Source organism: Watersipora subatra, chromosome 5 (genome assembly GCF_963576615.1).
Source record: "Watersipora subatra chromosome 5, tzWatSuba1.1, whole genome shotgun sequence".
Taxonomy (NCBI): domain Eukaryota; kingdom Metazoa; phylum Bryozoa; class Gymnolaemata; order Cheilostomatida; family Watersiporidae; genus Watersipora; species Watersipora subatra.
Window position 1 is genome coordinate 20705246 of NC_088712.1, and position 16033 is coordinate 20721278.

Genomic DNA, 16033 nt, shown 5'->3' on the forward strand with positions numbered 1-16033 from the left:
GTCTTGGTTATGATCGTTATTAGTTATCATAGACCTATTAACTATATTATAATTACTTGGTTATGATCATTATTAGTTATCATAGATCTATTAACTATATTATGATGACCTGGTTATGATCGTTATTAGTTATCATAGATCCATTAATTATACTATGATGACCAGGTTATGATCGTTATTAGATATCATAGACCTATTAACTATACTATGATGACCTGGTTATGATCGTTATTAGTTATCATAGACTTATTACCTATACTATGATGACCTGGTTATGATCGTTATTAGTTATCATAGACCTATTACCTATACTATGATGACCTGGTTATGATCGTTATTGGTCATCGTAGACCTATTAACTATACTGTGATGACCTGGTTATGATCGTTGTTAGTTATAGTCAAAATGAAACCGGAAAAAGATTAGTGTTATGATTTTAGCATTGAAAAAGTTGAAGTTCAGTGAAATAGTTAAGAATACATACTAAAACTTACCTTTACGTATGAGTTTTGTATGTTAAGTTCGTGAAAGTTAAGTTTTCAGTTCAACATTTATTTTTTATGTCTACCTAGAAAGTAAGAACCCCTACGGTACGCACTACACATAGTAGATTGTAACGTTACATTTCATTGCAGATATTAATAACTAAATACCATAAAGTTACTGCATGTGACTAAAGTTACCTACAGTAACGAAACATATTATTTTCTTACTAATTTCTAGTATTTACGGTACGTGTATAAAACTTGTGAGATTTTTACCAGAGGGTGCTTGCTTTATATATTTACTATAAGTTTCCGTACCCCTCCCAACAAAAGTTTATTTTTCACAATGCCAACGGTGGAACGAATTAAAATCGTAGTGCGGGAGATGACTGTAATGAGCGAGGGTCCACTGTAGTGATGTATCTTGATCAGAGTGTAACTAGTATGGTGGCAATTACAATAAAATTTTGATTTTTATGATAACGTTCATGTGTAATTAGCCAAATACCCGTCGGTGCACCAGTAATAAAATAATCACCCACTGAATTTGGGTAACTTACCTCGTAAGTTAGTTAGTAATTTCACTAAAACAGTTGCTGTGCTTGCAGACAGCTTAATAATCATTACGTTACGAGTAATGATCAACAGTGCTAGTTAGTAACCGCAAGCGCTTAATGATTTAAGCCTGTGTATTTTAACCGATGTAATATCTTGACTATTATTAATAGCAATGCTCAGTTATACCCCTCGTTTAAAGGTTAAGTCAGCCGCCTCAAGATCTGTGGGTTCCAAGATGGAATCCACTGCAATACATATTATTTGTTGTTAAATCGTAATTGTTGTAACTGGTCATCAACGGGTGTTCAAAAACACAAACACTGAGATATATATATATATATATATATATATATATACAGTTTATATTAATAACGTGTATGTTAAAAACCACTGCAATGTTTTATATAGCAATTGTACAGAGTTTAGCCTGCCCATAGCAGCTCTTCTCGTTTCTAGGGTGATTTCATTGTAAAGTGCAAGCCTGGTCGTGGATGTCATAGTCATGGAAACTTTATGCTCTTTTACCTGTCTTGAAAGAGAACCGAATATGATGGGGCATTAGAAAAACGGAAAGGAGCTTATAAAAGGTTTGTTAACAAATTGACAATTAAATTCCTGCAGTAGCTTTGAAGAGAGAACTTAATTTAACGTAATTTATTAAAATTATAGTAGACGCTCCTATAATGTAAATAGTCCATTCCAGGAATGTTTACATTATAAGAACAGTAAAACACATGTAAATTGCATAATCCATTCCAAGATCTTTCCTAACTCACCCCTTTGGCCATGCAAGAAGGAAAACTTTATTCAACTCTTTTAATTTGTAGGCCGTACTGTCACTGCAAAATTATTGGTTTGCATCGACAACTTTTAATGATCAATCTCACTAGTTTTATAGACCATGATTGCGGTAAATTTACAAAAAGTTAACAGGGACTGCATATTCTCGACATTCATTAACAACAACTTTTTCTAAACTGCAAAGTAAAGCTGATAACAAATATTTTGTACGCCTGCAATAAAGTGAAACAACAAAATCTTTTTACTATTAAAAACAGTTCCACCTGTTCGTCGTCTATACCTATCCTGGAGTCATGGTTAGAATAAAGATATTTTTTGGATGACACTCCAACTAATGACATTAGGACTGGCAGACCGATGCTGTACCATCTGTACCAACCGATCACCTTTGTATTTATAAACAATCGCGCAGCTATCCTATTAGCCTTATTGTTGACACATTTAACGATCTATTACGATGAACTAGAATGTCATGAAAGTTATGTCTAATCGATAAAACGATAAACACACGGCGTTTTTTCTTCCGCAAGTGCGGTGAAATAAAATAACATTCAAATCGATTTTGAAAACTTGCCTGACTTCACACTTTGCGTTATACGGAATTTTTCATATGTAGGAAGCAAAAACTTCACATAAAATTTTAACGTTATCTGGAATTTTCGTTATAGGAAGTATACATTATAGGAGCATCTACTGTAGTTTACCAAGCTGGTGTACTCATTTTAACATTCATATGTGTTTCATTAGACAATAGAAGCAATTATCTTCTCTTGGCTTGGTGGGCCGCAATTGGTGCTTGCACTCTGACAACTCAAAGTTTGACCTTTGAACTTATGTCATTATTACGAGGATTATGAAGATTTATGATGTTGGAAGATTAGAATCTAGCATTTGTGTTTTTGTACTGATTAGTAGGTTCTACTAGTACATCCACTCGTAGAGTCACTTCTATGGCCACCACTACTACCACTTACAGTAAGTCTGGCTGCCTGTTTTAGTCACACTTCTATTACCTGTTGTTAATCCTATGCTTGGTTAATCCACTCTTGAATCTGTTCATAGTTTTAGGGTGTCAATTAGATCTATTCATAGTCTTTTAGCGAATTGCTAATTGTTATTTTTATTTGCTACTTGCCAATTGTTAGTTGCTAGTTTGCATTTGCTAGTTGCTGCTAAGTTTACTTGCCAAGTTTTAGTTGCTTGTTGATAAATGCAAAGTTTTAGTAGTTATTTTCCAGTTGCTAGTTGTTAGTTTTGATTTGCTATTTGCAAAATGCTAAATATTAATTTTCAACAAAACATTCACTCTGTATGCATTGTTAGTAGGCAAGCTAATGTAGCATGTTTAATTTCCAAGTGAATCAAGGATTTTTGTAAAACAAACGTGAGCTCTCTGACAATCTTTACAAAAATACTGTTTATTTGAAGCTAATGTGGCAGTAAGAAAGTCTGTTTGTGTGAATTGATTCAAAGTTGAATGTCAATGCAACTTTGAAACTTCGCATGCAGTAACTTTACAGCAATTTTTACAATTCTGTTGTTCGTCAATAAAATGTGTCGATCGAGTAATTTATTAAAGTAGCAATGTAAATTAATTTGGTAAACATCGATGTCTATGCGATGTAATAATAGAGTAAAATCACTAAATTTGAGATCGCAGACAACACGTTTTACAAGTAATAACATTTATTACGACCAATATAAAAATTTCGCGCTGATGATTGGCTAATGAAGTGACCTTACTTTTATCGCTTGTGAACTCTTTTCAGATGTATCACTAGTTACATCACAAATTAAGCACCCGCTGGAATATGAGCTTTTTAAAAGATGGCCTCATTCAAACGCACGAGGCCATCTCTAGACAGGATTGGTATACAAAGACAAAAATGCCATCAAATTGTAGCTGATGGTTTAGCCTTTTATTGGTCTTAATTTCATTAAATCGACCTTTTTGACGCAGTCACATCTTTAAGGTTAGTTAATCGCTGGTATTTCGCTAGCAAAGTGGAGTGTTGCAGGATCGAATCCTCCGTGATGCAATCGTTTTTGCAAACTGCAACCGTAGCTTCGGGCAGACTTGCCTCTTAATATAGTAAAGGTTCTCAGCTTAAAGGTTGACTTGCCACAAAATTCACATTGCAGTTATTTGGTATCAAAAGATTCACCATGTCTTACTCTGTTGTTTTGTAAGTGCCAAATATGTGGAAATGTGATTACAAGCTCTTAAAAGCTCAAAAACGAAAAGCTGCCGTAGATTGGAATCTCTTTATTTCGATGACGTAACCACGAAATTTGGTTATCGTCTTGTCACGTATGTTCTGAAAGACCACATATGAATTGAAAGGCCAATACAAAGCTCAATATAAAACTTATCGTAGTACTAGTTTATGACAAACACTTCGGGTTTCACTGAAGACCCCGTATCAAATATAGATGCTCACTACTTTTCAGTTTTGTTTCGGCATTATTCAATCGTCAAGTCGTAATCTGATCATGTGACGCAATACTTCGCAAATAATTTTTGCAGAACTTTTCAATTATCACAGGTGACCAACAGGCTCGTCATGATTATCAGACAATGATATGTACTCCTTCGAGCTAAGGTTAAAAAGTTTAACGATTTTTTACGGTAAGTTATAAGATGTCACTGCTAAAAGTGACAGCATTATAATGACGATAAAACAGAGGCGTAGGAACAATAGACATAGTTTTATTGAATGCGTGAAGTATATTTGTGAAAATATTTTGGCGAATAAGGTTGTAAGAATGTGTAAACAGAAACCCTCTCTCACAACTACATCACATTTGAACCGTTTTTAAAAGGGAATCCAAACTACGGCGGTCTCGTGTGGCTGCGATTTTCTGTTCGTTTCTGAGCTTTTAAGAGCATGTAATCCCTTTTCCACATATAATGCACCTACAACTCAACAAAGTAAGACATGGTGAATATTTTCATATCAAATAATGGTAATGTGAATTTTGTTGCAAGTCAACCTCTAAGTAGGGCTTTTTTAGAAGCAGTATGGCATTGGTTTATTTATAACTGCATGATAGCAGATGAAAATATTGGCTTTATTAAAAAAGCTTCTACATTTATATCATTTTCTGGTGCTGACCGTCTTGATGATGAACTTTTACACAGCTTGAGTAAGTGTTATCGTCAGGAAATTATTTTTCTCTTATTTGCGATAGGTTTTCATGCTCGAGGTGATTTGCCTGCCAGGATTTCACTAGATTAAAATTGACAAAGATTGATCATTGTTAAAAAAACATTCAGCTCAAGCGAAGGTGCGATGGTGATGTCAATAGTCGCGAAGAGTCTGATGGAACAAAGATGCATAATGCTGCAACTTCATGCAATAGTCGATATCAACTATATCACCAATAACAACTAGTGATGTCATTTCGCATTCATTTTATTTTTTAATGTTTTAACTGGGATCAAGTTTTGTCTACGACACATCTTGAAACATCCTGGCAGTCAGATCACCTCAAATATCAAAACAGACACAAAGGGTAAAAAAATACTGATACTTTCTGATAAAAGTTACTAAAAGTTTGTGTGAGTTCATATTAAGTACCAGTTTTGTTACTTAGATTAACATCAGTTTTTGGTGCTGAATGTTTTAACGATGAACTTTTACACAATTTCAATAAATTTTGTCAGAAAAAACATTGGTATTCTTCTGTTATTTGTGATTGTTTTTTAAAATTACAATGAACCAAGCTTGATCATGGTTAAAATGCCCAAAACAATCGCAAAGGGTAGACAACTACCGATACTTTCTGATAAAATCTAATCAAGTTGGTGCAAGTTCAGCTTTAAGTACCAGTCTTGTTACTTGAATTAACCAGCTCAGATGTTATAAAGTTTAGCATCACCATATGATATATTTTAGCTGGTTTTTGCTATAACAAGTGTTGTGTCCACCTGTCTGTCTCAAGCAAAGGACAGAGTTCGAAAATATTGCATCAAACAGAATTCTGACTGTCAATATTTAGTTTACACACAACTACCTCGGCTAAACACTCACCTTGCAGAATTTTGAAATTTTTATGACTTGCATATTCTTTGAGCTTTATCGACATACTTGACTATCTGCTATGGTTCACTGGACTGCCAGCATATTATCCTTTACTATAATAAGAGTCGTGGCCGTCTTTTTAAATCATGTTTTGAGGTTGCGCAGCAGATGGCTTTGTTCAGGAATCAAACCAGCGACATTTGGCATATCCACCTGTCATGCTCTCATCTGCCTTAATCATTCACTTACCATGTTTATAATTAATAGATCTACGTGGAGTCTGATGTGCCACGAGTTATCAACAGGTGTAATAATTAACCCTTTAGCGACCCGACCGCGGGCTTATGGCTGGAAATCCCCCAGCGCACCAGAGCATTAACTATGGCGATTTGAGCCTTCGACACCACTGCGTAAAAACTACATCAACTTTCATCAAAATTGAGGTAGATACATAAATTAACATGAATAGGAATGCTGAGAAATTTCTCTACAAGCTGATACTTTTTTTATGTAGCTAGCTTGTATTTGCTTTCTTGCAAGTCTCAATTCGTTGAAGCTACGAGTTTTTCATATTTTTGTACGTCTTTTTCAATTTTATTTTATATTTACTAAAAGCAATTGGCAATGTTGTATAAATAATTCTTGCATGGATTCATATGTTCAAAACAATTTGTAAAAAAAAATAGTCGTCCAAGAGCATTGAAAGCGGAGTTATAATCTCCGATGTTCAGCGGGAGCGCCACTGAAAATGCTTGAGACCCCTTGTCCATAAGCAGCGCAAGACAGTCACACGACAAGGTTGCTCCAACTTTTGTGCAAATTGGCACAAAACTGCAAATAAATATGCATCTAGAAGCTGAAAAATTTTCCTGCAGAATGAGACTTTTTCCTCCACACAGCTTGCAAAAACTTTGCAGCTAGACATCTATATATATGCAGTTACGATTTTTTGCACTGAATTTTTATGCATTTCTTGAGACTAGATTTATGTAAAAAATTTGCATAAAAAGTCATTGTACCGGTTCATATGTGCTGCAGCAAAGATTAACTGGTTGTGTGCAAGAAGAATTAAGTGGTGAGCCTATATTCACACATTTGGTGAAGCAGCAAAAGACAGGAAGCAACATTTATTATGAGCAGAAACAGCAAATCATGGACTGCTAGATTGCAAAACAATATAAGAACTGAACTCTTTGATTAGACTGCTGCTCTGAAGATGGCAGTGTGCATCAAATACAGCACACCAATGCACAACTAATACTATAGATTAGCAAATGTATGTACAAAAGCTAGCAATACAAAGCGGTAAATCATTTGCAGAAACTAAATAAAATACCATTTGTAAATAAATTTAGTTAGCATGGTAAGGATCAAAACATGACTCGCACAAAGATATTCCACAAGTGACTCCGCTTGCTCATCGACGATGTATACAGACAACTGGTGCGCATAGCCAGAGACAGCAACGGAAAGCAAATAACTTAATTCCAAATTTAGATCTGTTAGATGGAATATACTGTCTGAAGTTGAGCCATCATTTCCATGCCAGCAAGCTTTCATCTACAGATATAAATTTGTCAGATAGAAAAACAGGATAGAACCAGTCACATGTCATGGCAAAAAGATTTTCTAACTTGAACAACATATTGCCAGCAGGGTCATCAAAATTGTCAATAAAGTGTAAACTTGCTTCTAATTTTCTTACATATTTTAAATTGATTAAAAATCAGCGTAGATAATAAAGGAATGTGGACCAGTAAGGCAACAGAGAAAGCGTTTTGAGAATACCTACATGCAAAACTAAACAAGCAACTTGCCAAATGTTTATCATCAACAGGCTCCGAAGCATCGCAATGTTTTTGAAGGCCATAATTATTCGTTTCGATAAATATAATATTTATAATGGCCGATGTTTAAAAAGCTTTGAATAATAAAAAACACTTACCTGTTTAAGAATGCAAACTTATACTCCTGCCAGGCTGTCAGCAAAATGCCATTCTTTTGGTTTTAAATCAGCTCCTCTTTGATATCCGTCATTATTCGCCGTTTCAACACCGGCCGTTTCAGTCTCACTTTCACAATCCAATTCATTCTGTTGATTTTCTTTTTTACTTTCATCGTCTTCCTCACATTTTTCTGGTCAAAAATCCTCTTCTTCACTTTTAAACCAGTCGGTATCTTCCTATAAACGAATTTTTTAGCAGCGCTTCAAATTTCGCGTCCGTTCACGATGATCAGCTTTCTATAAAGAACGTTCAACTTCTAACAACGTGTTCTTTTTGCACATGCGTAGAAGAGAATAATTATAGTGTTAAAAAAGTAGTATGATATCTTTTAAAACTTCTCAAAACATTAATTAAAAATCTTAGTGCCGTTTTTAAAATAAATAAATGAATTTAAAAAATACCTATCGAAGACTCAGATCTGACGGGAAATTACGGGTTTGGTACGCTGAGACTGCGGTCTAGGCCCATCAGAATACGGGAACGGTGTGCAAAAGGTTAATACTGTATAACAACTCCAAATATACAGTGTACTGAAATTGTTGCCTTGATGTATTATTATATTAATTGTCTACCGAAATTGTTGCCTTGAAAATGCATACACATACACATGTCGATAATGTTTTTGGATAACAATGGAAATTTGCAATGTGTTTTACAGCTAGATGCGTGTAAAATCTAGTAAATAATCTAGATTCATGTGTCTAGATTCTTGCATCCGTTCACACCCGTCTAGATCACGCACTTCTGCCGCTGAGTCCCCGCCTCGGCTGACCAGTCTTTACCCGCCTGGCAGTTGACAATCGCTCTCTTGCACTCGCCTCGCAATCAATCGCTTTGCACTCACAATCAATCGCCTTGCAATCGATCGCTTTGCAATCAATCGCCTCGCACTCGCCAACTCATTCATCCGGAAAACCGCGCCTTGAGACTCTCGCTGCACTCGGGGCGAAAAAGGTTTCCCGCGCATCTCTGAGTGATGCCACGGCCCCAAGCTTAGCTGTGGGGTAGTAAAGCCTAGCCTAGGTAGTACAAAAGCCTTTGGACAGAAAATTGATTTGTATTTAACATATAACAACATTTGCCATTCTAACTTCCCAGCTACATGTCATGAAATAAGTGTTTTGTGTAGTTGAAATAAATTAAGAGAGAAGATAAAACAACTGTAAAGGTTTTCAAATTTTTTCAAACAACTACAACTTTCAAACTTCATATCATGAGGAAGAGGTTTTGTGCAGGAAAACCGATTTCAAAATAAATAAATTAACTGGACAGGTTTTCAAACCTATGTAAATTTAAAATTTCATAACTTTCAGCGACCTATATCTTTTGATAATGTATAGTGGAACCTCAGTTCTCATGGCGCTAGATTTTATCTCGGGAAATCTTAATCCTTTAAAGTGATATTCAAAAAACCCTCAAAAGTTGCAAAAAGCTTGACAACATTTAAACGTGTATTCTGCAGACATTAATACAGGTTTTTGTAACTATCATTTGTTAAACGGTGACACAACTCCGAGAAGACTTAATATTTTGGTGAAAAAATCATTTCTCACTTTGTTTCAGACAAACGAAACATAAATCTTCATAATAAATCGCAAATCTAAATTTACATGCACAAAACTCTTCATAACCAATTGCTAAGCTAAAATTATAAAAAAGGCAACTCAGAAAATGTATAGGTTCTAGAAATGTACCCATAAAATTATTTATTTTAAGATGTCAATAGATTGCTTTGACAACACAGGGTGGTTGGTTGCAAAAACATCCGAGGCAAGCAATAATCTCAAGCAATCGAAGGTGATACGAAAGAAACACATAAGTGAACTGAGTTGAGATAAGTGTTCCATCTTGAATAGAAATTGATATTTGAGTCGCTGAAAAAGGAGTAACTCCTCCTGCATAAGACAAGTTTCATTTGAGTTTTACCAGTAATCCAAGCTACTACAACTTTTCTAACGCCTAAGGGAAAAGTTACATAGTAAACAATTAAAGAAGCAGGGCCTACTTGCATATTTTAGCGCAAGTAAAATTAAACTTTTTGAGAGCACTCTTGTGCAACTAATTTGGCAGCCTACGAAAACCAGCAGACAAAAGATTAAATAAAAAGCCACAGAGCAAACTTTGCAGAATAATCACAGTAACAGTGAAATAATAATTTTATTTATAATTTTTCTTTAGTATCATAAAGGACTATTATAAACAGTTCTAGCTAGAAACAAGATAAGTAGCACCAAGTCTAGCAGGGGTGTAGAATAACTCGTTACGAATATAAAAGGGGGTCAGCTAAATGTGATCAAAAAACTTTAGTCTAGCGGCAGGACTAATTTTAACAACTTTGTGATCTGACAATTTATGATATCGTTCAATTCACTTTGAGAACAAAATTGGACTTGTCCTCCCTTGGTTTGCTCGCATTTGATAACATTACATAACATTTGCTTGTTTTGGTATTAGCGTTATACTTGCTTGTTTTTGCTTTAGCATAATGATATTTCATAAATTGTGCTGATAGAAATTCTCACTGGATAGCAAGAATAGCAAGAGTAATTCTTAGCCTGAGATCCCGGCCATGAGCAACAAGAGCTAAAGAACAAGAATGACCATTAGGCAATAGCTGCTCTCTGTTCGCTACGATTTCTCTATACGCTCTGCTCTCCTAAGTTTTACACACTTCTCACATACAATGGTAGCATCCTATTGAGAAATTTATATTGACACAATAAAAACTTCTGAGTGAACACAGTACAGTCAGACCTCAACACGCTAGCATCCTGTGTTCTGATACTGACCTCGTATGTCAGTTCTCTTCTATCTCAAATCAATTCGTAATATGTAAAATATATAAATTTTGATTATATTATTGAGACTATTATTATATTATAATTATCATTACTGTGAATTCATATACTGAAATTAGTACGCTCCTACCCACTGAACAAAACCACCTATAATACTATGCGAGTTTTAAAAAGTGCCGGCTTTCAGCACACATACGACATTCCCGTGGCCTTGCCTCTTTTTGCGTTGGTTTTGCTTTCTTTTCGTCTTCAATTTTAGCCTTTCTATAACTTTTTAAACTGACTCAACGAGAAAACCGAACAATGCTATTTTTGCTAGTGGCTTCTCCATTGATAAGTGGCCAACTAAAAGCCACGTAGAGAACCGCCTCGTACGCTCGTATTTCACATTTGCATCATATCTATTATCAAATATTTGTTAGAAATCTTTGTCATGCCTCAATATTCTCGTATGTTGGGAGACTCATATGACGAGGTATAACTGTAACATTACACATGAGTAAACCATAGAGCATCCCTTAAACTATACATCTATGAATATTTGCATGTCACAATGAGACTAAAACTTAAAAACAGGGCAAAAGTTTAAGAAAATTCAAAAATTCGAGAGTTCTAATCAAACTTTATATATTGAATGATTGATGATTTCCCTGCAAAATAGGTTGAAAATTGCATGAACCTATTAGATATTGGGACGCACTCACACGTTCCATGTATCTGTGTGTCTTGTTACTTTCTGGATGGTTAGTCATCCTCCGCTTGTCCAGCCACTGTCTCCTTGGCTAGCCATCTTGTTCATGTTCAGCAACTTGTTTAACCAGTTTCACTTTTTCTTAACAATTCATTTGCAGTAGTAAACACTAACTTGGACAACCTATATCAATAAGACCACATAGCCTTAGCCAAGGAGACAAAGAAGTAAATGTTGAGTATTTAATTAGCAGCCATTATGCCGGGCTACACACTCCAATCAAATGCATAATAAACCTTAAGTGGTAGATAGCTGCAGTCAGGACACACCAATGCTAGTAAGCACAGCATCACACCAAAGAATCAAATACAAAAGATGTATTGGCCTTTTTTGCTAAATTGGCCATTTTTATTGAAGGCCAATTAAGCCTTCAACTGGGGAAACAACCAAAATGTCATCTAACTGTTGCGAGGGGGAACAACTATTATGTAGTTTTTGGTAGACATTTATAAAGCTGTCACCCAGTAACATTAATTAAACAAAATGATAGATTTTAAAATATCAACAAGATATTAAGCGATGAATTACAAGATGAAACGATTATCTGAGAGACATTGCCTCGTGCTAAAAGCTAAAGAAATCGCAACTTCTTTGCAAAATTGGAAGTTGGAAAAACCAGTCAACATATGGCTCGTCGTTCAAAGCAATAAAATAAAAAAATTATTTGATCTTGTGATGGTTAGTGATCTTTTTTCTAATCAGTACAAAAAATAATTCAGATGATGGAAAGGATAAACTTTTAAAACTGGAATATACAGAGAACATTTATCATTATGGTTGCTCGCACGGTTACTCTGTTAGTACATAGTATATAAATGAATGTATACGTCCAAAATATTTTTTAATAGAAATAAATTTCAGTTTGATCTATGCATATTCATAGAATAACGATTTTATTAAATTTTCAGAAATAAATGACAGGATTTTCGGCTGTTTTTGCAGGGTTTTAACCCAGCCAAAGGCTTAAATCTTAACCGGGTCTGCCTCAACAAAGGTATATTTATTACGAACACAGTGCTAAAAATTAAGGTGCTGGTGTTTTTGTTGACATGTGTCATAAGTGTCCCCAACAACATCGCTCCAACTTTGCTAACTAGCAAATTCTTTGCTAACTAGCAAACTCTCTGCAAACTAGCAAATTCTCTGCAAACTAGCAAATTCTCTTCAAACTAGCGAATTCTTTGCTAACTAGCAAATTATTTGCTAACTAGCAAATTATTTGCTAACTAGCAAACTATTTGCTAACTAGCAAATTCTTTTCTAACTAGCAAAGATGCTAACTAGAAGTGGCTAACTAGTAAATTCTTTGCTAGTTAGCAACTTCTTCGTTAACTAGCAAATAATTTGCTAATTAGCAAAAACATTGCTAATTCGCAAGTCATTTGCTGACTTAACTTTTACTACTACAGGGACTTTAACCAACAACCCAGAGGTTGTAGGTTCAAATCCCTAGCGAGTCAATCCTTTTTTAACTTCCAACCATGAAATTGAACAGACACAGCTTATATTATAGGAATGAAGATTATAGAAAATATTCAGCTAAATAGGAGTTGCTCTCACATGACTCTTCATGATTGAATTTCCTTTTTTTTCCACAACAAAGACTTCATGTCGTTAAGTTTACAGAATACCCATTTTAACGAATTTCACTTGGTTAAAGAAAGCTGGGATAGTTATGAGTTACTAGCCGGCAACTGGAAAACTTAAAGGGTTTATTTCTTAGCTTTGAGTACATAGAATACAGGGTCAGTCGCAATTTTATGATTTTACACAAAAAACGAATATTTTGCGAAACACAATAGCAATATACAAAAATATAAAACTTGCACAAAAATTATTCAAAAGGTTTTGGTACAAAATTTGCTACAGTATTTGATAAAATTATTAGCAGGAGGTCAATTTTATTTATATTTTTATATAACTCCGCATTAAAAAAGGGGTCTGTAATGTAAATTAATGGCCCCTTGCAACACCAAAAAAAAGTTGAGAAAATTAAAAGCATAACTAGCTTTTATGTGTCTACTGCAGATATTAACGTACATTTTTGTGAAAGTTGTTTGGTAACGTTGATTAGACAACTCCAAGAAGACATACAAATATTGTAGTACAAATCATCTGTCGCTTTTTATTTTAGACAAACACTACATAACTGTTTGTAGTACTTCACAGACTTGAACCTATAAGAAAAAACAACTCCTTTCGAAATGTCTGAAATATAATTTAATGAGCCTACCACAATGTAAATTATAAAGTATAAACAATTAAAACAACCTTTTTTTAATAAATTTAAAACAAACTGCAAGTCATTAGCAAGAAAGTTTAATTATTTTAAATGTTTAATAAAATTGATGAATACAATAGGTGAAACTTTCCTTTTAAACTAGGTTGAAAAGTACATAAACCTATCAGATATTAAGAAGCACTCACACGCCCCATGTCTCTGTGTGTCTTGTTACTTTCTGGATGGCTAGTCACCCTCCGCTTGTCCAGCCACTGTCTCCTTGACTAGCCATCTTGTTCATGTTCAGCTACTTGTTGTTCAACCAGTCTCACGTCTTCTTGACACACCTAACCACCTTCTACCAATTCATTAGCAGTATTAAACACTAACTTAAGCCTGGTTCCTGGTTTATCGATTGCGAGACTCCGGCGGTAACTTGCGCAGCAAAACTCTAGGCTCGGCGGCATATGTTCACATATAAGCTGCATCGCTAAACATAATCGCGTAATCAAATAAAATGTTCGCTCGTCATGCCGTTTCTATAATGGTGACCTTCACCTGTACAGTGCATTTTGGAAAGGTTTTTCCTCCAGCCTTTTGCAAAATTTGAACGGTGCTAAACTGTTGCTTTGCCGCCGTCAACTACCGGCGGTCCTCGGCGTGTAGGTTCCCATTTTATTGCTAATAGCCTGCGGTGCTGTCGCCGGTGCTTTAGGACGTATATGAGAACCAGGATTAAAACAATCTATTTCAGTAAGTCAACATAGACTTAGCTGTCAAGCAAACGGATTAAGTGTTGAGTATTAACATAGCGGCCATTAGGCCAGGCTACACACTCCAATCAAATGCATAATGAAGCTGAAGGGGTAGACAGCTGCAGCCAAGACACACCAATGCTAGCAAGCACAGCATTGCGCCAAAGAACCAAAAGGAAACTGAGCAATGACTTTGACCTTACAAAGATCCTGACACTTTAGTTGGTTCTACTCTAACAAAGGTCTATTTATACTGACGCGCACAGTGCTACAAATCGAGGTGCTGGTGTTTTTGATGCCCTGTCATCTAGTGTGACCAACAGCAGCACTCTTCATGTTAGCAGCATGCGCAGTACTGTAGGTGTTTAAATACATTATATGAAACAGTATGCTATTTTAAGCGTCTAAATGTAATTTGGCAGCCAATCAGAACTTCTATTACAAAAGAGCAGATAATGACATTCGTTATATTAGGCCATACAACTTGTTCCTTTTCAACGTGAGCAGTTCTCAAAAACATATATTCATTTTAATTATTTATTGCATATTATAAGAATGAAAAAACGATAAGGCAGTTTTTAAGGAGATGAGTATACTTGGGAAAATACAAATAAGCACCTTCCTGACGTGTCACAGTATTCCAAAAGACAAGTTACCAGCTGACAGAAATAAATATAATCTTTCACACAGCCACATATGGCGAGACTTCACTACTGAGAGAACTGCAGTTAAAGAGCTACCCTGAATATCAACTGATTTTATTATCAACTGAAACAACTGCTCAAAAACTTTAACATATTTAGCAAAACCTAATATATTTGCTTTTTTTTAATGCATTTTGGTCAGCATGGATTCGCTTGTTTGCAGATGATTTGCTGAAAAAGACATTTCTTGATACGCAATGCATTTGCATGTTTGCGAATGATCGACTGAAAAGGACATCATCTGCTAATACGCAATGGAATCACTTGTTTGGATATTATTTATTCTTATTAAAAAATGTTGTTTTCAACAACCTGGCATTTCATAAGCAATAGAAAGTAGGTTTATGATTTCAAAAGTTAATTCAAAGGAAAATTTAGGTCAAATTTTGTTCTTTTTAAACTATGGAGTATTTATGAGTCGCTGTCGATGGTAGGCCTATGTTTTCAACTGTTTTTATTGTTTGTAGTTATGCTAGGCTTTTTCACTCATCTCTAACTCCCCGTATCTCACATGATGACCAGCTGAGACGTCATGCAATGCTCCATAAATTCATTATATAAGTCCTGATGAAAACATGACTATTCACCTCGTTATACACGCAACTTCAAGCCATGCCATTTTTATTTCATCTAGTTTTTTGTTTCTCAACGTTGGAATGCCGTTTTTGGGTTATAATTAGAGAACAACTGGTATTGTTGAAAAGACATCAATGCATGCCAACTCTAAGAAAGATTGCTTCAATTTTTTCTATTGTCATTGAAAAGACTCGCTTACAATTTACGAGTGGCTCTCACCATCACAGAGACTTGTATTTTGTGGTTAAGCTCTAAGACTTCATAAATGGTACACTCTCGATGCTGCGATGGTTAGTATGATCTCCAACAATAATGTTTATCCATCCATCTATTGGTTATACATTTGACAAACA